This window comes from Delphinapterus leucas, chromosome 4 (genome assembly GCF_059928025.1).
Source record: "Delphinapterus leucas isolate spDelLeu-1000000601 "Yukka" chromosome 4, BTC_Dleu_Yukka2, whole genome shotgun sequence".
NCBI lineage: Eukaryota > Metazoa > Chordata > Mammalia > Artiodactyla > Monodontidae > Delphinapterus > Delphinapterus leucas.
The window spans coordinates 83,699,516-83,709,763 of record NC_143132.1 but is presented as its reverse complement, the minus strand read 5'-3'; the positions used below and the strand labels follow the sequence as shown (position 1 = coordinate 83,709,763).

At 43.9% G+C, this 10,248-nt stretch overlaps 1 protein-coding gene and 1 pseudogene across 2 annotated transcripts in view; both read left to right on the top strand.

Moving 5' to 3' along the window:
- Positions 1–1,132: 1,132 nt before the first annotated feature.
- On the top strand, positions 1,133–2,281 carry LOC149749378 (translation machinery-associated protein 7B pseudogene; annotated as a pseudogene).
- A 7,814-nt stretch (positions 2,282–10,095) lies between these two features.
- Positions 10,096–10,248, top strand: part of KLHL24 (kelch like family member 24) — a 39,202-nt gene continuing 39,049 nt past the window's right edge. For both annotated transcript variants that reach the window (XM_022571114.2, XM_089910775.1), the window contains exon 1: positions 10,096–10,204. The gene's annotated coding sequence lies outside the window, so the exon portion shown is untranslated. The remainder of the gene's footprint in view (positions 10,205–10,248) is intronic.

Genomic DNA, 10,248 nt, shown 5'->3' with positions numbered 1-10,248 from the left:
AAAGGTGGTTGACTGGGGTCTACCCTTAAGAGTAAGGCTACATAAGCAGGGCGTGCTGGTCCAGGGATCCAGCTTGGAAAGGCTTTGTGGAGGGTATTGCTTCAGGAGTGGGAGAGTTGTTTTAAAGGTTCAGTAGAGAAACCGAGCTCAGTCTGATCACAAAGGAAGCAGCCGTGTCCTCCCCAAATCCCATTAGCCTATCAAGCAGGCTTTTCACTCCCAGAGCTGGAAACTGATTTCTGGTCATTCGCAGCCTCTTACAGCCACCCACCTCCTTCCCAAAGAATTCTATGTGCTCCCAGGAATGTCTTGATTTGGGTGCTTGTTGAACCAAAAGAACTTTTCCACTGAAGTCCTTTCAATCAAAAAAATACACAAGGGGCTTCCCTGGTGGCGCAGTGGTTGAGAGTCCGCCTGCCGATGCAGGGGACACGGGTTTGTGCCCCGGTCTGGGAAGATACCACATGCCGCGCGGAGCGGCTGGGCCCGTGAGCCATGGCCGCTGAGCCTGCGCGTCCGGAGCCTGTGCTCCGCAACGGGAGAGGCCACAACAGTGAGAGGACCGCGTACCAAAAAAAAAAAAAAATACACAAACTTCCTGTACCTCTAAAACTAGACAGGCCTTTAGAAATAGTTCACACAAACACCTTCATGGTGGAAGGCACAGTACTCCTTTTAGAGATGAGGAAATTGGGACTCAAGGAGATTAGGTGATTTGTCCAGGGTGACAGTAAGTTATGGCAGGGCTCCCCAGGATCCCTCTCTTTTCTATGTATTTTTTCCACTACCCCATGTTTTTCTTTGTTAAACAGGAAGAATCTTCCTTTGCTAGGATCTGTCAATGCACCATTATGTCCTGTCATGATAGTAATTATCATTATATTTTGACAAAATAATACTTAACCATTATGTCCTGGCTGAATAATACTTAACCATTTATTGAGGTCTGTGTGCTCTTTTCATAAGCATTTAATTCTCATAATAAGAAGGTATTATTAGGTTTCACACAAAGAAGCTGAGCTTCAGAGCAATTAAATAAACCATCCACTGTCACCCTGACAGTGGTAGCAGAGTCAGGATCTGAACCCAGTCCATCTGAATCCAAAGTTACATTTCTGATTCTCCATAAAGAAACACTGTTGGCTATGTGTACACAATGGAATATTATTCAGCCTTAAAAACGAAGGAAATCTTGCTATTTGCAACAACATGTATGAATGTGAGGGACATTATGCTAAGTGAAATAAGCCAAACACAGAATGACAAATACTGCATGATATCATTTGTGTGTGGAATCTAAAATATGTTGACGCTATAGAAGCAGAGAACAGAATGGTGCTAATAGGGGCTGGGGGCAGAGGGACGGAAAGATGTGGGTCAAAGGATGTAAAGTTCCAGTTATGCACGATGAATGAGTTCTAGAGATCTAATGTAGAACAACATGATCACAGTTAACAATATTTTGTTGTATACTTGAAATTTGCTAAAAGGGTAGATGTTAAGTGTTCTCACTGCATAAGAAAGGAAAAGAAGCTGGGGAAGGAGTGGCAGACACCATGTCCAGCTGCAAAGGTGGTAAGCCCAAGAAGCAGGCCAAGGAGATGGATGAGGAAGATAAGGCATTAAGCAGAAACAGAAAGAGGAGCAGAAGAAACTCGGGGAGTTAAAAGCGAAGGCCTCAGGGAAGGGCCCCCAGGTCACAGGTGGAATTAAGAAATCTGGCAAAAAGTAAGCTGTTCCTTGTGCTTGAGGCAACGATGGTCCTTAATTCCATTCCTGTTTAAACATTTGGATCCCCTGCCATAACATCTGTTGCCACCTATAGCTAGAAAAGTGTAGTCTTATTCTTTTTTTAAAAAAATAATTAATTTATTTATTTCTGGCTGCGTTGGGTCTTCATTGCTGTGTGCGTGCGTCTCATTGTAGTGGTTTCTCTTGTTGTAGAGCGTGGGCTCCAGGCGCACGGATTCAGTAGTTGTGGCACGCAGGCTCATTACTTGTGGCTCGCGGGCTCTAGAGCGCAGGCTCAGTAGCTGAGGTGCACGGGCTTAGTTGCTCTGGCATGTGGGATCTTCCCAGACCAGGGCTCGAACCCGTGTCCCCTGCATCGGCAGGTGGATTCTTAACCACTGTGCCACCAGGGAAGTCCCTGAAGTGTAGTCTTAGAACCTATTCTACATTTAAGAATAAACTTATGTTAAAAAAAAAAAGGAAAAAAGAAACCGGTAACTATCTGAGGTGATAGGTATGTTAATTAGCTTGATTGTGGTAACCATTTCACAATGTGTACGTATATCAAACCATTAAACTGTACAAACTGTACTGTCAAATATACCCCAGTAATTTTTTTAAAGTACATAAATAAAAATACCTTGACTGTACACATACCAAAAAATCCTCTGTTGAGTCTCGTCTTTCAAGGAGCCGATTCTCCATTAAATTCAGCATTCCTTAAAATTCTCTCATTAGTGGGCTTCTCTGGTGGCGCAGTGGTTGAAAGTCAGCCTGCCGATGCACGGGAAACGGGTTCGTGCCCCGGTCCGGGAAGATCCCACATGCCGCGGAGCGGCTAGGCCCGCAAGCCGTGGTGGCTAAGCCTGTGCGTCCGGAGCCTGTGCTCCGCAACGGGAGAGGCTACAACAGTGAGAGGCCCACGTACCGCAAAAGAAAAAAAAAAATGATCTCATTAGTGAAATTGTCTTTTCTTCAATTAAAATGGCAACCTTTAAGCATCTTGACATTATATAAGAACTAAATCCCTAAACTGGATTCATCCTAAACACCTCCATAGAGCTTTTACCTTGGATTTGTTTTTATTTCACTTGAGCGTGCAAAGTATTATTATGATGTATTAGTATAATAATGATTTGCACACTCAAGCCAAAAAAAAAAGGAACTCAGGGTAAAATTTTTATGAGAACCGTAAAGGAGAAATCTTAGATACTCCCTTGTGTTTGTTTGTTTTATTTTCCATTCTTTGGGACTTCCCTGGTGGCACAGTGGTTAAGAATCTGCCTGCCAATGCAGAGAACACGGGTTCGAGCCCTGGCCCGGGAAGATACCACATGCCGCAGAGCAACTAAGCAACTAACCGTACTGACCCTGAGCTCTAGAGCCAGCAAGCCGCAACTACTGAAGCCCACACGCCTAGAGCCCGTGCTCCGCACAAGAGAAGCCACCACAATGAGAAGCCCACGCACCACAAGGAAGAGTAGACCCCGCTCGCCACAACTAGAAAAAGCCCACGCACAGCAACAAAGACCCAAATTTATTTATTAAAAATAAATTTATTATTTATTTATTTATTATTATTATTAATTTATTTATTACTGAAAATAAATAAATAAATATTTTTAAAATGGCAATCTTCAAAAGTTTTGCATTATAAAACATCAACTCTGGCATTTAAAATAAAGTAAATAAATTTAAAAAATAAATAGTAAAAAGCAAGGTGACCTCCAATTCCTTACTCGTGTTGGGGACAAAGATCACTCAGAGTTCATCCTGAAAATCATCTAAATTTAGAGATTTCCTACCAGAGCAAAACTTTCATGCACCAGTAATAGAACCAGGCAGCCTTTCCAAAGTATGTCAGGCATGTGCTTGCAATGCTGTCACAAGTAGCGTCGAGTATCTGTCCCTGTGTGCTGGTGACCTAGGAGCCCTCGCTGTTTTCTAGGCCAGTTGCAGAGAGATCTGGGGCTGGAAGCAAAAGAGATTGCACAATAGTTAGCACAGGTGCTTATTTTTAATCACATTAGTCAGGCAAGCACTTTTTAAAACATTTTTTTAAATTTGAAAAGTGTATATATGTAGGTAGTTTTTTGTTTTTGTTTTTTTTAATTGTCAAAAGCTTACTGAAAAAAACAAAGGTCTCGACCCCTGCTCTTAGTCCCTTGGTCTGCATCTCAAAGGCAACCATGGTTTAAGTTCAGCGATGTGGCCTTTGAGTGTGGATATTTTATGAGCAGAGGCAAATTGCTTTTCTACATCTTGTGGGCAGTCTCTCTCTTTTTTAATCTTATAAATGCCCATTGGGAAAGACAAAAGAAGTTAGAGGACAGCACCCTGGTGAATGTTCAAAAAGTCTGGCTTTAGTTTCTAGCTTTTCTAAATCACTTCATGTCTTCAGGCTTTTTTTATCAAATATAGTTTACAAAGGCTATATGTTCTTTTACTCCTCCTTTCTTTCCTTCTTTACCCCTCCTAAAGCAAAGGACAGAGCATAGAGGACATAGCTAGAATTGATGGGGAAGGGGACAGTAATAATAGTAATAAATTTGGTTGTTATTGAGCACTTACTATATCCCAGGCACTATATTTTTTTTCTCATTTCATCTTCAAAACAATTCTATGAGGTAGGTGTTTTTATCCTCATTTTTACAGATGAGAAAACTGAGAAAGATTAAGTAATTTACACAAAACTATATAGCTAGCAAGAAAAAAAGCTAAGTTTTGAACCTAGACTCTTCAAGTCTAAAGCACCAGTGGAAACACTTAGGTTTCAAATCTTCATAGGGAGATAGAGAACATGACTGTCAAAGTGCTAAGCTATGTAAGGGAGTGAAAAATAACAGCACAAATTAGGGTGGTCCTGGACTAGCAGTGTGTGGGAACTGCTCTGAGATCTGCATTAAAGTTTTTGGGAGGTTGCACTGTTCGCAACAGATGCTTCAGACAGAGCATCCAATGAGAGTAGTGAGAATTCCTGGGCCGGAGATAGGTGGGCCAACCTCAACCAACACAATTTCCTAAGAAACTGGATGGAGTCTTTCAAGAATAGGAAACGTCTGCTGCAGATATTCGTGGTCAGGTCTAGCCCTTTCATACCTGCTGAAGGATTCTTGGAAGGCTGCCCGTCAAGCAAAAGGGATGGACAAGACACAAGATGGACAAGACACACTGTCCTAAACTGCAGGCATTTGGAAGAAGAGTGCCAGAGACAGCAGAGGAACATCAAGTTGGAATTAGTACATGCCTCTTAAATGTCACAGGGTGGCAAGAAACTGGAGATGAAGTCAAAGTCTGCTGGGACCAGCAGCAGGAATTCTATGTGGACTCACAGCCATCTGTGGGACAGACTGCTCAGCAGCCTGTGGGATTATGGTCATTTTTAAAAACTGGCCTAAACTTGTGACCAGATGCCATGAGCAGGAGAAGACACTTTCCATATGTGTTCATACCTGAGAGGGTTCTGCAGCAAGTCATAGGACAAGGTGCTACGAGGTGTCCCTTGGAGAATCAGGCCTACCTAGAGAAGTCAGGGCAGGAGTAACTTCCAAAACATCAGGTTTCTTCAGAGACCAGAGGGGCCACCTAAATTCTCATTACTGGGGAAGTAATCAGGAAGAAGAGAGGGAGGTGAAATCAGATGTCCTTGGGGCAGAAGAATGAAGAGAAAAACAGGGACCAGCATCACATGCAGGGAGGATGCAAGTATGTCTCAGTCCCCTGAAGTCAGAGCCCAGGGCTCACGGTGGTAAGCAGTCATCCTTACCTGCATCTGGTGTGGCAAGTTTGGTCACAAACAGGATCCGAGGCACCTAGGTACCAATTCCTGGCACCTCATCGACTTCAACCTGTGAAGGATGGTTTCGAGAACAAAGCAAGCCTTGCCACCACACCCATACCACTCCCAAGAGAAACATTTCTTGTTTCAGAAGGAAAAGCTCGGGAGCAGGGGTAGGGAGCTCACCTTCTAGGTGGCAGAAGACTTACCTCTTTTCCCAGATCTCAAAATGGAAAATTTTCCATCTATGTCTTTCCTTGCTAAATCCTAATACTACTGTGTTTGACTCCAAGGTTTAACTGGCCTAGTAGGGCCCACGACTGTCTGGGCCTGGGTGAGACAGCCTTCCTGGTAACTATAGAGTCAGAGAGAGTCAGACCTCTGTATCCAAAAGAGCTGCAGAGATGAGTCACATCTCTCTTCACCAGAGAAGGGAGGGAAGGGGTAGGCCTCAAGACTGGAGAGGCTCAGGTGCCACGAGCAAATAGTGTATTGTGTTCACCCTTGTCTCCACTCAGCACTCTGAGGAGTTATTGTGTAACAGACTTGCTGAGATGTTAAACATGTCTGTGGAGGAAAAAAGGGTGGGGGTGGAGTGTGCTGAGATAATTTGTTATTTATGGTATTCTCTATCTTCTGAAGAGTGGAACTCTCTTGTTTGAAAGGTGATGAGTGTGAAAATGCAAAGTACTGAAAAAGAGATGGCGGGGCGCGGGGTGGAAGGGTAGAGGGGATTGTCTAGGGGGAAGGTGGCAGAGATCATGGAAGGGGAGGAACCCCAATCTTGTGGCTGGAGAGAGGCCCAGAGAAAGGGTGTATGGTGGGAAAAGAGGAGTAGTTGGTACCAAGGAGGAGCTGAGGTGAGGGAGCAGAGATGTTTAAAGGGAATTGTTAAGGAGTTTTGCGGTGTGAGATGCTGTATAATTCTCTTTGTGAAACCTTCAGTAAAATCTCCATTCATCAAGTGCTTTGCAGCTGGGGCTTGTTGCAGGCAAGGGGCAAATGTGCCAAGCCCGTAGCTGGTCAAAGGATCCAGCTGCATTCAAGGGCTGGGTATAAACACAGTGCTAGTGTCACATTATAAAGGATGTGGGAGGTGTGCACAGCTTCACAACGGGTGAGGGAGAGAGGAGAGGATCAGAACAGGTGGCACCAGAGATGGGCCTTAAAGGATGACCAATATTTATACTGGAATTTGGGACAGGGGGACTTCAAGTGCAAGAGACCTAGAGCAGAGTCAGGGAAGTCTGAAAGTGTGTGGTATGTTTAGGGAGTGATGATTTATTATGTCCCAACTGTTGTCTGCATGGGGAAGAGGAGCAGGCTGGAGAGAAATAAAAGAATGGCTGGAGGAGCTATGGATGCTTGGCCACCTTCAGACCTTAAAGGCTGTCATGAATGCTCTGGAGAGCAAAACAAGAACTTCCATGTGGTATGTGCAAGAAGACAGAATATGCAGCAATATACTGTATCCCTGAAAGGAGAGGAAATTGGTCTGAAGACCCTCGGATTCCCCTCAGTAGCTACCTACTTCAAATGATCAAACTGACCTGGATTGTAAACACTGCATAAAATACATCATGTTACAGGGGGAGGGGGGAGGGATGAATTGGGAGATTGGGACTGACATATACACACCACTCTATATAAAATAAAAAACTAATAAGAACCTGCTGTATAGCACAGGGAACTCCATTCAATACGCTGTAATGGCCTATATGGGAGAAGAATCTAAAAAAAAAAAAAAGAGTGGATATATGTATATGTATAACTGATTCACTTTGCTGTACACCTGAAACTAACGCAACACTATAAGTCAACTATACTCCAATAAAATTTTTTTTAAAATCATATTACAATCACTCAATTTCAGCAGATTGCCCCTGGACTTGACACCTCTGCTTCTGTTCCAGTCCCAGCTGAGGAAAAGGCTGCCAGGCGGGCACGCTCACTGATTTGTGGGGTACGCATAACTCCCAGGGCCCTCTACCAATGCCAAAACCACCTCTATTCCGGGGACTGCCTGAGGAGCTCCCATACCCATCAATAGGCCCTTGCCTGTCTCCGGGGCTGCTGTCCTGTGAGTCCCCTCACTCCTTTCCGCTCTCAGAATTGTGATTGATCACCCTGCATCCATCTGCCCCAAGAGAATCTGAGGACCTCATCATGCAGGCCAGTCCAAGGGCGTCCCAAGTGGTCTGGAGGCACTTTTATTTCTCTCAAGGCCCCTTAACCTCAAGAAGTAGAGATCACTCACTGGTTAACAGATACATATTGAACATCTACTTGGTATACTGCAACACAAAATGAATAAGACATCATCCCTGACCTCAGGCATTTCAGAGGATACTCAGTTGGGAAAGGCATGTAAATATATAGCTGACCCTTAAACAACAAGGGTTGAATTGCAAAGGTCCACTTATATGCAGATTTTTTTTCAGTAGTAAATACTACAGTACTACACCATCCAGGGTTGGTTGACTCTGTGGATGTGGAAGCAATACAGAGGAACTGGGTATGTGGAGGACTGACTATAAACTATACACAGATTTTCAGGTGCGCAGAGGATGAGAGCCCCTAACCCCTGCATTAGTGTGATGTCACACAGTTAGTATGATAACTGCTGGGAAGGAGGTAAGGATGGGCTGCTGCGGGAAGAAGGAGGGGAGATACCTAGCCCAGAGGGCAATGAGGATGAATGGAGGGTTTCCTGGAAAGAGGACTCACAGGCTGACTCCTGGAAGGAAGAGCAGGAGCTAACCTAGTGAATGGGGTGAAGGGGAAGAGGGGGCATAAGAGGCATAGGGAGCAGGATATGGATGGGAATGGGCTGGAGACAGACAGCGAGAGTCCTTTGGGCAAGAGTCCTGTGGGAAGTTCACTGAGGCTGGTGTTCAGGCTGCAGAGTTGGGCCCCAGGGTGCATCAGGAAGACCCTTAAATGCTCTCTCAGGGAGTTGGAACTTTATGATGGTATTGAGGACCCCCAGGTGCTTAGCTGCCTTTCTACCCAAGGAAAAATGAAAAGCCATCCAAGAAAGGAAGTTGTATACTGTTTAACTCATCGTTGAACAATAAATACATAGTCTTAATAACATAAACATTAAATAATTAGTTAAGCAGAAATGTAAGATATTGGAAGGATGGGTGACAGGGATGACAGCTCCCTTAATGGGAAATAGCCATACATTGTATGGAAAGATAAGTGTAAATATCAGAATAGCTCAAATTGTTGAAAGTGGCTGCTTCTGGAGAATGAAGAATGAGGAAGGGTGGGAGATGGTACTCCTGTTGTACTACTAGACTTGTAATATTTAACTTTGTAAATACACTTTTTAGATAATTATGTACCTGTATTAATACATATATATATATTTTTTAAATGTGTCAACCCCAGCCTCAACACTTAATAACTGAGTGACGAGGGCCAAATATTTATCCCCTATGTGGCTTAGTTTCTTCACCTGTAAAATGGGATTATAACACTATCTTGCTGGGTTATTATGAAGATTAAAGGATATACGTAAAGTGCCTAACACTCTGTCTGGAGCTTAGTAGAAACTCAATAAATGGTAGGTATTTTCATTTTTAATAACAGATGGAAAAGAGAACTAAAAAGCCTGTTTAAAAGGCCTGGACACAAGCCTTCTATACTATATACACCTCTGATCACTGGAACACATCCTCTTATTTAATAAAAGCATGACTGTATTCATAAATTATGGAAGAGAGAGAAGTTATAACTTTGATATCAGAAACCAAAAACTAGTTAAATGTTTCAAAATCTGGAGGTGTACTCAACCTTGAAAAAAATATTTGCTGAAGCAAAAAGATAAAATAATGTCTTTTGGTGTATATATGTCAGTCCCAATCTCCCAATTCATCATGCCCTCACCCCCGCCGCTTCCCCCGCTTGGTGTCCATACATTTGTTCTCTACATCTGTGTCTCTATTTCATATACACTAATATGTATAAAATGGATAACTAATAAGAACCTGCTGTATAAAAAAATAAATAAAGTTAAATTTAAAAAAATAATACTGTCTTTTGGGGAATCAGAAAACAGGGATTTGTGAAAACTTTGTCTGATTTGCATGTACTTTTAAAATAGAAAGTTAACCCAGGATGATACAGGTGACAGTAATAGATTTACAGTGAAATTTAGTTTCCCTGCACTGTCTAGCTACTAGGGTTGTAGTCCCTTTCATCTCTCAGATCCTCAGATTTCCCGATTCTATACCAAGGGGTCAAATTAAAAGGTCTCTAAAGCCTGGTCCCAAACTCTAGGGTTCTGAGAATTCTTGATTATGTGCTTTTGCCTAGGGACGTGGCAATAAACATCCGACTGAGGTTTCCCACTAGGCTCCTAACACGGATGCAGTTTCTTAACCTATCTCTACTTAAAACTGTTTCCGAGTCAATAGCCCTTGGATTGGATCTCAAGCCCCACGTCCGACACCCGCCCTATAGCGGGAAATCCAAGCTGCCGGGGCGGCCACCCCCCCACCGGAATAGGAACTACAACTCCCAGGGTCTCCCGGGGCGGGGGGCGCCCACTCGGATTGGCCAGGGTTGCGTGACGCTCAGTGTTTTGGCCCGGGCGGTCACATGTTTCCTTTGTTGTGAGGTGCGGAGGGACTGGTGGCTCGAGGAGACGCCGCCGCAGGAGACAGCGCTTCGCCGCCGGAAGCTAAGGTACGGCGGGGGCCGCCTCCAGCCTTCGCTGAGAGGTACCTGGG